Here is an 18,069-nt window from a genome sequence, read left to right on the forward strand (position 1 = left end):
CCTAGTGCTGCATCTCTGAACTGATATTATTACAAACAAAATGTACAATGATGAGCCAAAACATTATGACCATCTGCTTAATAGCTTGTCTTTGGAACGAAACACGTCACTGTTTCCACGTATCAGGGATCCGAAAGTTTGTTGGTAGGTTTGTGGAGGTATGTGGCATTAGATATTTATGTACAGGTGATGTACTTCGCATAAATAACGGGTCGCTGATTTCCGTACGATGGCTCCCGATGGCGACCCAGATGGGTTCGATAGGAATGACATCAGGCGAATTTGGTCACCGAGACATGTACGTAAGTTTAGTGTAATGATCCTCAAACCACTGTATCACGGTTCTGGATCCGAGACACGGACAATTACACTGCTGAAAGACGACATCGCCGTCGGTGAAGGCATCAAGCATGAAGGGATGCAGGTGGTTCGCACCTGTCAGCGTGTCTTGGATTACTACCGCAAGTACGATGCAAACACAGGAGAATGTCTCCCTTAACATAATATTGCTGCCACCAATCTGCGTTCGTGGCGTGCTGCACGTACCGAGCCGCCGTTCACTTCGATGACGGTGTTTGTGGTAACGACCATCGACTTAGCGTAGCAAAAATGTGATTCACCCGAAGAGCTGACACGTTTCCATTGATCGACGGTCGAGTCCCGATGGTCTCGTTCCCACTACAGTCGTAATTGACGATGTCGTTGGGCCAGCATGTGAACACGTAGGGATGGTCTGCTGCGGAACTTCATGTTCAACAATGTACCATTAACGGTGTACTCCGAAACACTTGTGCGTGAGCCAGCATTGTGCTCTTTAGGCAAAGATGCCACAGATCACCATATATCCTACTTTGCAAAGCAGATAAGCCTCTGAGCCCCACGTTCTGTGAAGAGTGGTAGACGTCCAACCATTTGGCGCCTATTGGTAGCATCACTGTCCTTCTACCTCTCTCCCTAGATGCTCACGACAGTAGCACGTGAATATTCGACCAGCTTCACCGTTTTCGAGATACTCGTTTACAGGCTCAGCGTAATAATAATCGCCTCTTTGTGAAAGTTGGATTTCCCTATTTGCAGCGTACATCTTCGCTTGGGTGATCCCCAGTCCGTGTCTGCTCCGCTTACACACTTTTGTTACCGCGTCTCGCGCGCGCAAGGCCCCCAGTGGCATTCATCATGACGGTGCGGAGTGGTCATAACGTTTTGCCTTATCAGTGTAGTGCCTCATAGCATTGGGAACAAAAATTTTCTTCTAGCTCTTTTGTCGGTAACTAATTTTTAGAGACCGCTCCTGTGCACAAATTACAGGCGGAGTCTTGCAAACATGAAGAAACACTATTATTAATGCTATTTATTTACAAAAATAGCGCCGTTACCTGTTTCGAGATGACAGTTCATCCTCAAACGGCTGTTCACGTTTATATTACATCTGTTGTTGTTTACATTAGTTATTGGAAAGAAAACAATCGACAAATGGTTCAAATAGCTCTGAGCACTATGGGACTTAACAGCTGATGTCATCAGTCCCCTAGAATTTAGATCTACTTAAACATAACTAACCTAAGAACATCACATACATCCATGCCCTAGGCAGGAATCGAAGCTGCGACTGCAGCGGTCGCGCGAACAACCGACAACTAATGTAAATAATGATAAATGTAATATAAACGTGAACAGCCACATGAAGAACATATCGGACTGAAACCGATAACAGCGCTATTTGCGCAAATAGCTTTATTACTAAGAGCTGATTGCTATTTTGTTCTTTTCAAGGAGCAGCTTGTAAGAACTTTCTTACTGACACTTAAAACCAGTCAGTTTCCTGGTACGGCACATTGAATTTCTTAATGAAGTATTTATTTATAATTTGTCTTTTGATTCGTATACTCTGCAACTACCTCTAGTATCATGGAAGTTATTCTCTGGTCTCCTCTAGTTCCATGAAATTTATTCCATGATGTCTTCAAGCATTTCTATCAGCCAGTCCCTCCACTTGTCAGTTTTTCCTTATGTTCCTTTCTTCGCCGATTCTGTGAAGAATATTCTCATTTCTTGTCTTATCAGTCCACCTAATTTTCAACATAGTACTTCATCTCAAACGCTTCGATCCTCTTCGTGTACGGTTTATCCACAGTTCATGAAACACTACCGTACTGTGCTCCAAACGTACATTCAGACAAATACTAATAGACTCCCCTCGTCCAAGAATGCCCTCTTTGTCTCTACTAAAGCGCTTTATATATCCTCCCAGCTTCGTGCCTCAAATGTTATTTTGCTTCCAAGGTAGCAGAATCCCCAACTTTGATGTTGCTTCTCAGTCCACTCAACACGTCCTGTAATTCTTTTTCACTTTTTACGACGACAGAAATGTCATCGGTCAATCTTATCATTGATATCCTCCCACCCAGATTATCAATACCACTCCTGAAAGTTTCCTTTGTTTCCATCATTTCTTCTTCCATGCATATCGATTGAATACCACAGGGGAAAGACAACATCGCTGTCTTACACTTTTTTTTTAATCAGGGCACTCCGTTCTTGGTTTGCTGTCGTCATTGCTGTCTCTTGATGCTTGTACAAATGGTATATTATCCATATTTCCGTATCGCTTACTCCTATTTTTCTCAGAATTTCGAACATGTTGCACTATTTTACATTGCTGAATGCTTTTTACGGACGGAGCAAGGTGTTGCAATGGATGCACACTGGATATGCATTCGGGAGGAAGGGCGTTCAAATCCCCATCCAGCCATCCCAATTTAGGATTTCCATGATTTCCCTAAATCGCGGAAGGCAAAAGCCAGGTTGATTCCTTTGAAAGAGAACGGCCGATTTCCATTGCCATCTTTCCCTAATACGAGCTTGTGCTCCATCTCTAATGGCCTAATTATCGAGGGGATGTTAAACTCAAATTGTCCTCTTTCTAATTCTATTTTAATGTGCATGTCTTCATTTTTCTTATGTCCCGCTCTCCTTATCAATTGCAGTACCAGAACTGCCCGTGTGATGCACTAACCTTTTAGAAAGCCAGACTGATGCTGGAGCCTTCGTAGGTTACATTATTCACATCAAATTGCCTCTCGTAACTAACGTCACTGATACATTGACAACTTAAATTATCAAGTATGTTTATATTGTATTTTATTCAACTGTATTTAGTTGCAGATTAAGAAGGAACGAACATATTTATGTATTTACGGAAGTTATTATGTAAGGGAGAAACATTTGAACAAATTAATCGATCCACTATCTAGATTGCGATTGAGAATTTTTGCACCTGGCATGTTGAATAAAAACCGCTGCAGCAAAAGTTTGGCTGTAGATGCCTTTCCAATAAACGGTTACGTTTTTCGCCTGGATTTTTATATAGTACAAATATTTACATCTCCTCAAATTAATTATTTATGTGATTTCTGAAAGTGATGGAGCCGGCCGAGATGGCCGAGTGGTTCTAGGCGCTACAGTCTGGAACCGCTGCGGTCGCAGGTTCGAATCCTGCCTCGGGCATGGATGTGTGTGTTGTTCTTAGGCTAGATAGGTTTAAGTAGTTCTAAGTTCTAGGGGACTGATGACCTCAGCAGTCAAGTCCCATAGTGCTTAGAGCCATTTGAACCATTTTGAAAGTGATGGAGTATCTTAACCTCTCCTATGTTTGCGATTGGACGTCCACTGCTTTTAGGTGTGTCGCTAAGGTTAACTGTGTGATTTGGTTATGAGTGTAAAACTTGATGTATTTAGTCAGTTTGGTAGGAAATTTCCAGCCAGTCTGTCCTATGTAGTAGATTGATACTGTATATTCTTGAATCCGGAATTTTAATTTTTTGTTGTTAAAAGTATGAAATAATTTCTGATATATTTTGTAGTGAAAGCTGCTTTCACTTTATGTGATCTAATTATGTTTGCTATTTTTCGGAAAATGTTGCCAGTTAATGGTATATTGTAAGTTTCTTCCACAGAGCCAGTATTTTCTTTCTTTTTTGCTATTTGTTTCTACATTTTCTCTGTCATTGTATAACATTACTGTCACATATTGCTATCTGATATCTGTTCATTTTTTGACCGCTATGTTGCAGTCACATTTGTCAGCATTGGGAAGGTGCGCTAGGAGGGGAAGCTTCGCTCCGTCTAGCAGTACAGGTGGGCTTTGGAAGGTTCCAGGCCTCCTTTTTCGGGAGGAGGCGGCCTGTAAATCTCTTTTAAATCAATGACGCCTCTCTGGGGTGTTGATATCCAGGTCGTGCTCTGCTGTGCTGCTACTGTATAAACACAGTCGGCACCAATCTACGTGCTGCTAATTGAACGCCGCCCCCACATTTTACCATCACGAGGTTTGCACCGAGCTGAAACAGTGTTACTTTTATTGGTTGGGCCAGATGGGCCGTGGCCAACGGCATTGCTGCAGTAGTAACACCGGTTCCCGTCAGATCACCGAAGATAAACACTGTTAGGCTGGGCTAGCACTTGGATGGGTGACCATCAGGTCTGCCGAGCGCTGTTGGTAAGTGGAGTGCACTCAGCCCTTGTGAGGCAAACTGAGGAGCTACTTGACTGAGCAGCGGCTCCGGTCACGAAAACTGACAACGGTCGGAAGAGTGGTGTGCTAACCACAGGCCCCTTTGTATGTGCATCCAGTGACGCCCCTGGGCTGAGAGGATGACACGGCGGCCAGTCGGTACCGTTGGGCCTCCCAAGGCCTGTATGGACGGAGTTTAGTTTAGATGGGCCATACGATAGGTGGGGCTACCGAATCTCACTGAAACAAACAACATTTTTGGAGTGAAACACAAACAATACTCCCAAGCTAGCTGAGAATTTCCGCGCCGTCTGGGCCTTTGAAGCAGTCCAGAAAAGCAATAATATAGTTCCTTATCTTCAGGGGGTGGACTAGTGGCTGGGCTCGACATTACCATATCAGCACTTTGACGTGGGTCGTGGTTCTGTCCATACAATGCTTTACACACACAGCCAGTGACAGCTTGCCTCACAATTCTGCCGCAAGAGCCATGTACGCTCATCTGCATCCACCTCTCTGGTGCCCTTACCTTTCCTAACGCAAAACTGATCGTTACCTAACAGATCCTTAGTTTTCTTTTCCACTCTTCTGTATATCATTTTTGTCAGCAACGAAGAGGTACTGAATCGAATTATAGAAACAGGAATTTATGTCATAACTCGACCAAAAGAAGTTGACAGGGCAAATTGTGAACTTCAAGGAATATACAGTTTCGTAATGGAGGAAAGTGCGAAGTAAAAATTGTAGAGGATCTAACCTGCAGTAAAAGTATTCAAGTGGATGTAGTTTTCTGTAGTTGTGCAGACTGAAAACCACATCATCTACCAGCCTTGTGTCATTTTCCACACGACTTTGCGGCCTTCCTTTTTTGTGACGGTATTTTAGTTTTGTCTAACTAGTAATTTCATTTCTCTTCTTTAGTATTCTTCATCTTACACTACTGGCCATTAAAATTGCTACATCAAGAAGAAATGCTGATGATAAACGGGTATTCACGGGACAAATATATTATACCAGAACTGACATTTGATTACATTTTCACGCAATTTGGATACATAGATCCTGAGGAATCAGTACCCAGAACAACCACCTCTGGCCGTAATAACGGCCTTGATACGCCTGGGCATTGAATCAAACAGAGCTTGGATGGTGTGTACAGGTACAGCTGCCCATGCAGCTTCAACACTATACCACAGTTCATCAAGAGTAGTGACTGGCGTATTGTGACGAGGCAGTTGTTCGGCCACCATTGACCAGACGTTTTCAGTTGGGGAGAGATCTGGAGAATGTGCTGGCCAGGGCAACAGTGGATCATTTTCTGAATCCAGAAAGGCCCGTACAATACTGCAACATGCGGTCGTGCATTATCCTGCTGAAATGTAGGGTTTCGCAGGGATCGAATGAAGCGTAGAGCCACGGGTCGTAACACATCTGAAACGTAACGTCCACTGTTCAAAGTGCTGTCAATGCGAACAAGAGGTGACCGAGACGCGTGACCAATGGCACCCAATACCATCACGCCGGGTGATACGCCAGTATGGCGATGACGAACACACGCTTGCAATGTGCGTTCACCGCGATCTCTCCAAACACGGATGCGACCATCATCATGCTGTAAACAGAACCTGGATTCATCCTAAAAAAATGACGTTTTGCCATTCGTGCACCCAGGTTCGTCGCTGAGTACACCATCGCAGGCGCTCCTGTCTGTGATGTAGCGTCAAGGGTAACCGCAGCCATGGTCTCCGAGCTGATAGCCAATGCTGCTGCATGCGTCGTCCAACTGTTCGTGCAGATGGTTGTTGTCTTGCAAGCGTTCCCATGTGTTGACTCAGTGAGACGAGGCTGCACGATCCGTTACAGCAATGCGGATAAGATGCCGGTCTCATCTCGCCCGCTAGTGATACGAGCCGGTTGGGATCCATCACGCCGTTCCGTATTTCCTTCCTGAACCCACGGATTCCGTATTCTGCTAACAGTTATTGGATCTCGACCAACACGAGCAGCAATGTCGCTATACGATAAACCGGAATCGTGATAGGCTACAATGCGACCTTTATCAAAGTCGGAAACGTGATGGTATGCATTTCTCCTCCTTACAGGAGGCATCACAACAACGTTTCACCAGGCAACGCCGGTCAACTGCTATTTGTGTACGGGAAATCGCTTGGGAACTTTCCTCGTGTCAGCACGTTTTAGGTATCGCCATCGGCGCCAACCTTGTGTGAATGCTCTGAAAAGCTAATCATTTGCATATCACAGCATCTTCTTCCTGTCGGTTAAATTTCGCGTGTGTAGCACGTCATCTTCGTGGTGTAGCAATTTTAATGGCCAGTAGTGTATATTACATAAGTAGAGGACTGTACTGGTAGGAGGCCAGGCTGCATTGTTCCTCTTTCTCTCCCTCTTACGACATTATGCAGCGTGTACATGTTTCCCATTCTCCCATCCATCTAACATAGACCTCTTGCTCCATGTATAAAATGGCAGGAAATTCAAAATCTGGTAGTAAATTAAAAAACAAGGCGATTGCCTTATTATAAAATGGCGCGAAATTAAAAGATTTCCGGGATTTTTTTTTAAAAAGTAGGGTTTCTCCCACACCTATAACTTCACAGCTCTGAAACTGCCATATCCCTGCGAGCAGACACAAATATGGACGCAGATAAGCTGGCGGCGGTCTTACGATGGAGTAGTGCAGCAAGTGTCACGGCTGGTGCGTGCAGAGCATTGAAGTATTGACGGAACCACTAACTGAGGTGCTTACCTGTTGGTGCAGATAGGCCGGTCCAGCAGTTCTTATGCTGACATCAAATACCTTTCACCTGTCTCACGCCGTGCTGCTTCTACATGCTAGGTTGTTCAGTCGCTCGTACTGGTCGCGTCTGTGTTTCTCTCTCTGCTCGTCTTTACGTGTTGTTCGGACTCCGTGCCCTTTTTCTAGGGCTCAGCTCCGTAGCTTCAGTGGGGCTGCCTTCGGGTAGTGTATCTGCATTTGTGCGCAGAGTGACGATTTTGCTGCGCTGTCACACTTGTACAATTACAAAAATGGCGATGCAGGGTGTTCTTATCCTCTTGATGCTATTACTTGTTTCTTCGTCGTGTTCAACTTATGACCAACACGGACCCAGAAATTTTGCAATGCTGGCACCAGAAGTTGTGGCATCAGGACCAGCAACAAAAGTTGCAGCAAGAGAAGGCGAAGGAGCTGCTGAATCTGAATGTAGAATTTCTGTGATAACACGCCACGCTGGTGGCGGGCTAGGCGCCTGAAGAGAAATATTTTTCCCCTGTCACCCCCAACGCCATCAGCCGGTTTTTACGTGTTCGGGAAGGTGGGGAAATTACGTGCGCGAATTCTTGCTGCACTGCCGCATAAGGCATATCGTAGATCCAGCTGACAATGACACATTACTGTTGTACAGCAGTGCAGGGTCATATGAAACTGAACGAAATTTGAAGCGCTCCACTGAGCCTGACAAACTTAACTTCGAGGAACACTCTCTATTACTGATACAGTATTTTGGACATCAAACTCATATACTGGCGGCAGCGCCGCAAGAACCTCATGCAATTGTACGTGGCTTGAATCACAGGTTATGCTACAGTCTGAGTGACAACAGTATGCTACCTCATATGTGAACTCTCTAATTAGGGATGTGATGGTTCTGTTTGTAAGTAGGCTGTTTACGTTTTCTTATTGGTAGCGCCACGTAGCGCTCTGTATGAAAAATCACTGGCTGTGCCGTGTGCAGTCTGTGGCTGGTTTGCATTGTTGTCTGCCATTGTAGTATTGGGCAGCGGCAGCTGGATGCTCACAGCGCGTAGTGTTGCGCAGTTGGAGGTGAGCCGCCAGCACTGGTGGACGTGGGGAGAGAGATGGCGGAGTTTTGAAATTTGTAAGAATTGGTGTCATGAACGGATATGTACATATATATTATGACTATTAAGGTAAATACAGTGTTTGTTCTCTATTAAAATCTTTCATTTGCTAACTGTGCCTGTCAGTAGTTAGTGCCTTCAGTAGTTTGAATCTTTTATTTAGCTGGCAATAGTGGTGCTCGCTGTATTGCAGTAGCTTGAGTAACGAAGATTTTTGTGAGGTAAGTGATTTGTGAAACGTATAGATTAATGTTAGTCAGGGCCATTCTTTTATAGGGATTATTAAAAGTCAGATTGCGTTGCGCTAAAAAATATTGTGTGTCAGTTTAAGCACAGTCTTGTATAATTTTTCTAAGGGGACGTTTCATATAGAACAGTCTTGTATAAATTGTTCTAAGGGGACGTTTCATGTTTGCATCTGACTCCACTAGTGTACTGGTCTTATCCGATCTGTCCTTAGCCAACGTTGTGCAGATTGCTGAATCGTCAAATTACGGTGGCTGGAAGGGACGTACATTCCGAAATTGGCAGGTGGTAATGTTAAATACACATGATAAGCAGCGCCCATCACCTTGTGGGGTTGGCTAAGTGACCTTACTTACCGCTGAGCCACCATGTGATGACGCCAGTGACGATTCGTGTGCGGTGACGCCCATGGCGAGCTCGGCGGGTGCAGGAAAATCTAAGATTCTTAGCCCCGATTCGGAGCGTTTTTCGGTCTCTTGACGTCGCCTCTGCTTCCACTCAACGCACAAGTCGGCGTCCTGTACCGAGTCTGCATTCACAACGTCTTCAAATCTACTATAACTATAAACATAGGTTTACTTTTACTCAACCTATCTTCTAAGAAAAGTCGTAGAGTCAGTATGATCTTCTCCTAGTTCGGCTTCTGCCAATTTCTCTATTCTTTTGTAAATAATTCGTGTTAGTACTTTGCAACTGTGACTTAATAAACTGATAGTTTTGTAATTTTCACACCTGTAAATACCCGCTTTCTTTGGAATTGGAATTGTTACATTCTTCTGGTACTCTGAGTGTATTTTGTCTGTCTCCTAGATCTTGGATACCATACAGAAAAGTTTTGTTGTGGCTGGCTGTCCCAAAGACATCTGTAATTGTGATAGACTGTCGTCTAATTCAGGAGCCTTGTCTCAACTTAGGTCTTTCGCTGCTTTGTCAGATTCTTCTCTAGCATTATAGCATCTCTTCATGCATCTACTTCCTCTTCTGTGTCTATAATATTTGCTCCAAGTTCATTTCCCTTGTACGCCCCATCAGTATACTCCTTCCACACTTTAGCTTTCCTACTTTGCTCGGTACTAGTTTAGTACTTAAGTTCTATACACAAGTATATGTGGGTAATAGTGGTTTATATGCATGCAGGAAGATGAATGTTCTGTCTCCATGTAGTATTAAACTGCCTGGAAACTCCAATACTATTTACGTTTCAAAAGCCATCTTATTAACTGTATAAAGTGCCCTGACTAATGAACATGGTGTTATCAAACTAAAGGCTATGATTTTTAATTCCACAGTTATGCTACTCATTTTTGACACTAACAAACAGTATTTTTGAATGCATCCCATGCCAGATGCTTCTGCTTGTGTGTGTGTAAAGTATGAACAGTCTTCACTTAAAACTTACGGGCTGATAGGCCGAGATCGATATATAAATCTCTCCCCTGACGTTTCGTCTCTGACAGCGGGAGACATCCTCCGAGATATAGCGGGGAACTGCAAAGAGAACGCGAGGCAGCGCTCATTATATAGGGAGTGTAGTGGGCGCCACTGTCCATCACGTGGCGTCGGCCATGCGACTGTCCCATCTAATGCCAACATTGTCGATTGAAATTAATCGATCATCACGTTTCCGGTGCAATGCCAACATCCACATTTTATCCAGTTTAACACCTTCCTCTTTCCTGTTGAAATTATTACGATGTTTATCAATCTCGATAGCCTCGATAGCGCGTATAATAATGCGAGGTTTTAGATGTGACGCTCGCCTCGATGAATTTTATTTCATGATTACCTTCTTGGTAAACATGTTCCGCTACGGCCGATTTATCCGCGTGACCCAGGCGGCAATTCCTGTTAAGTTCAACTAGACGGGTGTTCACACTTCTCTTTGTGGTACAGATGTAAAGCTGACCACAACTACAAGGTGTCAGCTAGTAGTGTAGCGGGAAGCGTTGCGCACCGTGGATAAGACGTCGTGAGTTCTATTACAACCGCTGCTAGTCTTCCGAGGAAAGAGTGATTTCAGGTGTGCCGCAGTGGAGTGTCGTGGGACCGTTGCTATTCACAATATACATAAATGACCTTGTGGATAACATTGGAAGTTCACTGAGGCTTTTTACGGATTATATCGAGAGGTTGTAACAACGGAAAACTGTACTGAAATGCAGGAGGATCTGCAGCGAATTCACGAATGGTGCAGGGAATGGCAATTGAATCTCAATGTAGACAAGTGTAATGTGCTGCGAATACATAGAAAGAAGAACCCCTTATAATTTAGGTACAATATAGCAGGTCAGCAACTGGAAGCAGTTACTTCCATAAATTATCTGGGAGTAGGCATTAGGAGTGATTTAAAATGGAATGATCATGTAAAGTTGATCGTTGGTAAAGCAGATGCCAGACTGAGATTCATTGGAAGAATCCTAAGGAAATGCAATCCGAAAACAAAGGAAGCACTTTACAGTACACTTGTTCTCCCACTACTTGAATATTGCTCACCAGTGTGGCATTCGTGCCGGATGGGGTTGATGGAAGAGATAGAGAAGATCCAACGGAGAGCAGCGCTCTTCGTTACAGGATCATTTAGTAATCTCGAAAGCGTTACGGAGATGATAGATAAACTCCTGTGGAAGACTCTGCAGGAGAGACCCTCAGTAGCTTGGTACGAGCGTTTATTGAAATTTCGAGAACATACTTCACCGAGGAGTCAAGCAGTATATTGCTCCCTCCTACGTATATCTCGCGAAAAGACCATGAGAATAAAATCAGAGAGATTAGAGCCCACACAGAGGTATATCGACAATCTTGCTTTCCACGAACAATACGAGACTGGAATAGAAGGGAGGACCGATAGAGGTACTCAAGGTACCCTGTGCCACACACCGTCAGGTGGCTTGCGGAGTATGGATGTAGATGTAGATGTAAAATTTTAAATACCCCTGGTGCAGCCAAAGGATGTTGTGCATCTTTGGTCGATAGTAAATATTCTTTTTTTCCCATGGTGGGTCTAAAAATAATTTCCACCCCATATTTGCTTAACACTTTCCCAATGCGATCTGTGACCTGACTAATGAACGGAAGATAAACCTTGCCGTAGGGCGGCTGTTGTTCGTCGTTGCTCCTGATTCTCTGCCTAGAGCGAATAGCTCGATATATTTCCTTAATAGAATAGACATTCTTCTCGAAAGTCGACCGAAGATGTTCAATCTCATCTTTTAAATAAACAGTTTCACAAATTTTGTACGCCCTTTCTACCAAGGTTTTTATTACAACTCTTTTTCGTCTAGGGTGGTGGTTTGAATTTTTATACAAATAACGATCAGTATGTGTGGTCTATCTATACACCTTATGGTACAACGTTGCGTCCCGTCGTTTAATGACAGACACATCCAGAAAATTCAACTGCGCATTACGCTCCGTCTCAATTGTAAGTTGGATTTTCGGATTAATGCTGTTTCGATGAATCAGGAAGGCATTCAAATCCTCTGCTCCGTGTGTCCATACGACGAAAATGTCATCGACTTAGAGATACCATCTGGCTGGTCTCTTACTGGCAGTGTGCAGCGCCCATTGTTCAAACGTCTCCATAAAAAAGTTAATCACAGCAGGAATAAGAAGACTGCCCATAGCCACCCCGTAAATCTGTTCATAAAAATCACTATTGCAATGAAAGTAGGTTGTGGTGAGGCAATGTCGGAATAATATCACAATATCGATGGGAAAAATATTCGATATGCATGAAATAGCTTCGTTTACCGGAATCATGATAAATAATGACACCATATCAAAACTGACGAGGATATATTCGGCCCCACGCTCATTTCCTTTAACTTTTCAATTAAATGAGCTGAATTTTTAATATGTCTGTCAGTCCTACCAACATAAGGCTGCAGCAATGAGGCAAGTTGTCTAGCCAACTGGTGGGTGGGGCTGCCTATAGCGCTGACTATTGGCCTCAACGGAACCTCGGGTTTATGAACTTTGGGTAATCCATAAAGTCTAGGTGGGTACGTGAAGACGCTTTCACCAGTCGATTGGTCATTTTTAAAATCTTCATAGTCGGATCCTCCTGATGTTTATTGTAATTGGAGGGAACAAAAATATCATTGATCTTTCCATGATAGTCTTCACTCTTCAATATGACGGTGGCATTACCCTTATCTGCAGTAAAAACAATAATGTTTTTATCTGCGTTTATATCTCTCAGCGCTTTCATTTGTGCCTGTGACAAATTACTGTTAGGTGGCTTAGATGTACGTAAAATCCTAGCTGTTTCCATCCTAATTACATCAGCGGACTGCTGTGGAAGCTGACCGATACCTGCCTCAATATTTGCTACAATATCCTCTATGGGTATGTTTGGGTGCGTCACAGCAGAATTGTCTCCTTTGGCGACTGTCCTCAACTGTACCTTCCGAAATGTTTTTTTGTAAGTTAGCGAACTTCTTCTTCTGTCTTTTTACTGATATTTCTGCACTAACTTCCATAGTTTTGAATGTTAGACCGTCAATCTTATTCCAATCACCACACTGCATAGCGTTACTAATAACCAAGTGGAGATGAAAAAGTTTACTGCCGGTTTAGTGCTCACCGCGTCTGATGAATCCTCTCCTGTAACACTGCAGATTCAATACGGTTGTAAATACGATGAGCCTGGACCGAGGGAAACAGAGATTGTTTCATAGCCGACGCCACGTGATGGGCAGTGGAGCCCTCTACGCTGCCTATGTAATTAGCGCTTCCTCGAGTTCTCTTTGCAGTTCGCCGCTTTACCTCGGAGGATGTCTCCCGCAGTTGGAGACGAAACTTCAGAGAAGAATTTTTATACGTCGACCGCAGCCTATCAGCTCAGAAGTTTTAATTGAAGACAATACCGGCCGTGAAAGCCTACATTGTGTGATCAGTATGAAACAGTGTTCATCCTTTGGAAAGTGGTAGAAACTTTAGTTGTACAATATGCGGTAAGAGTTAGGAACACACGTGCGAGAAAATGTCTTTCCTGTCCATTCATATTTTTAATATTTTCTTGTAAACTGTGTAGAAACTCCAACACTATACATTTCCTGTTTGTCTCTGCGCAAGAAAACATCAGCAAAGCTGAAGTTGTGATAAGAAACAGATTAAAATCCTACAAAGACTTTTGTGGGTGAGAAGACATTGACCTTCCGATCCATAGGCTGACACTTCCTAGCATGGATGTTACCTGACTTCTTTGTTTCTTCTGCTGTTCCTGGGAGCTATTAATAGCCCAGTTTCTTTACGAGCGGTATGTTAGCGTGACAGACCTGTTATATGACAGTGAGGGCATTGGAATGTGAATACGGTGTGTGTGTTTCGTTTGCTAGGTGGCGCTGAAGTAAGTGATGCACTATATGACAGATGCCAGTGTCGTATGCTACTGGAAATGGCATCTCTGTAAGCTAACCATCTGCGGCGACAGTCATTCCAAGATGGGTTGCGGCACAGTCAACACTACGACTGTTGGAGGAATTGGGCTAATGATCACAGGGCCATGATTCTGCATGCCAACGGATGTTGCGGTCTACTGACATTCCCTACAGCTATTTAAATAAATAAAAACTGATCCTCAACTTTTTTAGTCCTGTCGTCTTCAGCTCCGTAGAATATTATAGTATGTTGATAATTTTTACTTTTGGATTGTCTAATTACAATTGAATGAAACACAGTTTTCGTGCATATGCGTTTCGCCTTTTCTCTTTCCATGGAATCTTCAGTGGCCTGGAATATGTACATATTTTTGTTTATGTTATTTAGTTTAAATGTTCAAATGTGTGTGAATTCCAAAGGGACCAAACTCCCGAGGTCATCAGTCCATAGAATTACACATTATTTAAACTAACTTATACTAGGGACCACACACACACCCATTCCCGAGGGAGGACTCGAGCCCCTGCCGGGAGGGGCCGCGCAGTCCGTGACATGATGCCTCAAACCGCGCGGCCACTCCACACAGATATGTAGTTTACATTTTGGGATGACGTATATACAGGTTACACTCAATTTAGCTCTCGCTTTGGTCAGATACAGGCCTTACAGAACTGATGTTGGTGTTAAATTACTATTGGGACATAAATGGTAAAAATGTTGGGAGCCATTTTTATTTTGAAATCAGTGCACTCTTTTTAGATGCATATCAGATGTAGTTGGAAGAATCTCCACCAGCATCAACAATGACTGTTGCTAAATTGCTCAATGAGAAACAAACAACACTCATTTGCTAATTTGATTTTCAAAAATTCTGTCATTTTATTCAAATATCAAAGCCAAAACGTGTCACACACACACACACACACACACACACACACACACACACACACACACACACACACACACACACACACACTCACACTCACAAACACACACAAATCACAGATATCACAAAAATACACTCAATAGTTTGACAATAAATTTCGATCTTTGTCAATAAAAATATCATTTGACCCCTCTACCTCCCACAAATTATAGTATTGGTACACTCACAACTGGGGTGTTAATGTCATCTTATTCCAGACATGGAAAGACCATAATCCTTCCAGCTGTAAAATTAGTGTGTGGTTAAGTCTGAAACAGCGTACCTGACTGTGGTGGGTCTGGAGGAGGCCAGCTGCTTTCCACACTGCAGTTATAGACGTGACACTAGAGTTGGTGTCCTGCCCCAGTTTGCCATGGCTGGTAGCGCCACATGATGTCATATGGCACGTCGGCTGCCTCTATACAGGCATTCTATACTAGGATATCGTTTTACATAATCACTTAACAAATATTTGTTATTTGGTTTTAGATATCTTTTACAACATCATGATATTCCATTTCTTATTCAATTTTCAGTCTTGCAGGAGACTGAGAGGTTGTTTAGTCATTTTAACATTGCATTAAAACACAGTGTTTTAAAATAACAAGAAGGATCAAAGTCATAAGGTTTTATACAAGCTTTTTAAAAATTTTCATACACATCAGCTAATAAGAAAAATGTTATTAGATATAAATCATGATCTCTTAATTTATAATAAGCCCTTAAATTATTTCCCATATTATAATCATGAAGTTGTGAATGGTTATAGATTGGTGTCTGTTTACAAGAAATTTTTTTATTTGGTTTCAAGAACAAAATTAATTGGATTAATCTTCATTTTAAACACAGTACTTTATTATTTTTTAAAATATTTCTTACATAACTTATATAAGTTAGAAAACAATTCTTCGTTCTTAAAAAATTTCGCATTAAAAATTGAAATTCTTTAAATTTCTTTTTAAAAGTCCCTGATTTGTGCTTAAAAGATTTAAATAACATTTTTTTCTAATAATTTTAGATCATTAGTTTAATGGTAGGAAAGAAAATGTACTTTTTGGAAAAAACGTTTTTTGCTTTAAGGATGGAAAATATTTTATTGTTAAAAGTCTTAGATCTTTTCTTTAAAGAATTGTTTTAAGATAAGAGATTCTGTGTGTTATTCATTATGTATTACTCTTATACTATGAAATTATTAGCTGCTATTTACTATCACTAGAAATAAAGAATAAAAGTAAAATATGAAGATATTTCTATACAAGAAAAGATAAAGTAGCTGATTTTATTAAGAAAAATTATAAAATTAATCTGGTGATTGTTATCTTTAATTTGGAGAATGACTGTGTAAAATTAGAATGATATTGCAGGGCACAGAATTTTAGGATCTTTAATAATATAACTTTTCAGGATGGTAAAAAATATTTTATTTATTATTTATAGTCTGGATTGTATTTCTATTGAGTGGCTTCATTTAATTGAAGAGAAAAACGTTTTGATTACCAATGATATCTTCAATTCATTGTAGTATTTCAGAGGCTCTGAACATATACTCTGAGATTATTAAAATTACCAAAACAAATTTGATTTAATGCTTTAAACATTATGATTTTAATTGCACAGAAACAAGATATAGTAATCCTGTTCTTTAAAATATGGATATACACAGAATCAATCAAAAAATATGACATCAAGTGATTAAAAAAACGCTTTGTTTCTGCTATCAATGAGAAATTTTAAAAAGATTAAATGACTCAAAGGACTAAGGTTACTGGAGAGATCAGAAGCTATTATCTAATCAAAGAAATTCTTTTTGATTTCATAATGTATATACCAAAAGATGAATGAACAAAAGATTTCCAAGACAAACTATCTCATCAAGAAGGAAAAATAAGAAACTGGTTAAGAATCAATTAAAAATAAGAAAAAGGAAATGAAAACAAGAAATATAAAAAGCTTATGAGTTGTATTATAATAATAAAATTTATTAAAAGAAATTATGAAAGTAATTGGACTCAACATGAGATTTCTTATTTTTTTTATATATTCTAGACTATCTTTTTCACAGATTTGCACGTTTGTTATAACAATATGGATTTTTATAAAACAAACTAAATCATTAATTTGTAGACAAATCATTTTCTTTGTTTTTCCTTCCTCAGTTTATTTTTCATGATTTTCCTTTGACAACAATATATTAGCATGTTCTTAACTTGGAATTATTTTTAAACGATGTTTCTAATAATATGCAGAAACGTTTTTTCCACATACCCAGGCAGGCATTTCACTGTCAATAAACTTTGTATAATATTTAATCTCATACTGCCTTCATGTTGACCTATAATCATCTTTTGCTTTCTTCAGTGTATTAAAGTTATCAACTGATTTATCAATTTAATACATTCCATATCTTTCTGTTCTGATCATCTCCATTTATTCAGAAGCATATTAGTTAAGTAAAAATTATATATTAGTTAAAAGATCTAGTTTTTAGTGTGTTTTTAAAATGATTATGATGTGTCATTGAAATATTAGATAAAATTAAAAACTAACAATATTAATAAAAAATGTTAAAAATACTAATATAAAATTTGTAATGCATAGATTCATTTCTATATCTCATGAAATAAGCAAACTTGTTAACAGTAAAGAATTCAAGAATAGTGATTCATTACCCTAACATCCCCACAGAAACTTTACAAATGCACCATTATGAACTAATTTTGAAATAAAAAGTGAAACTAGCTGAAAAGGATCAAAAATGGGTAGATGAAGCAGTTTTACCATTAGTTTATGACTATGGAGAAAATTAGATTTGAAAATAAGTAGGTCACAACAACAATTGTATAGAACAACTAAAAAAAGATAAACAAAAAATGAAAAACCATCAAACTGGAGGATAATGGCATAGAAAATTTGAGAGAAATAATAAATATTCCTTTAGAGAAAATATATGAAAAAATGAGCAAATAAATGCAATACTACAACACATAATCCTGTGAAGAACTAATGAGGATATGAGACCAAAATTTATTATTTTAAGGTTCCTTAGTGATAATATTAGACACATTTATTATGTAATTAGAGCACCAAGAAGTAAGATTATAAAACTGTTGAAAGGGATTAG

General features: G+C 40.7%; 1 protein-coding gene and 1 pseudogene across 1 annotated transcript in view; both read left to right on the plus strand.

Annotated features, from left to right (window-relative positions):
- LOC126354528 (sodium channel protein Nach-like) overlaps positions 1-18,069 on the plus strand; it is a 105,504-nt gene that overhangs the window by 47,845 nt on the left and 39,590 nt on the right. The gene's annotated exons all lie outside the window — the stretch shown is intronic.
- Positions 4,384-4,501, plus strand: LOC126357209 (5S ribosomal RNA; annotated as a pseudogene).

Source organism: Schistocerca gregaria, chromosome 3 (genome assembly GCF_023897955.1).
Source record: "Schistocerca gregaria isolate iqSchGreg1 chromosome 3, iqSchGreg1.2, whole genome shotgun sequence".
Lineage (NCBI taxonomy): Eukaryota > Metazoa > Arthropoda > Insecta > Orthoptera > Acrididae > Schistocerca > Schistocerca gregaria.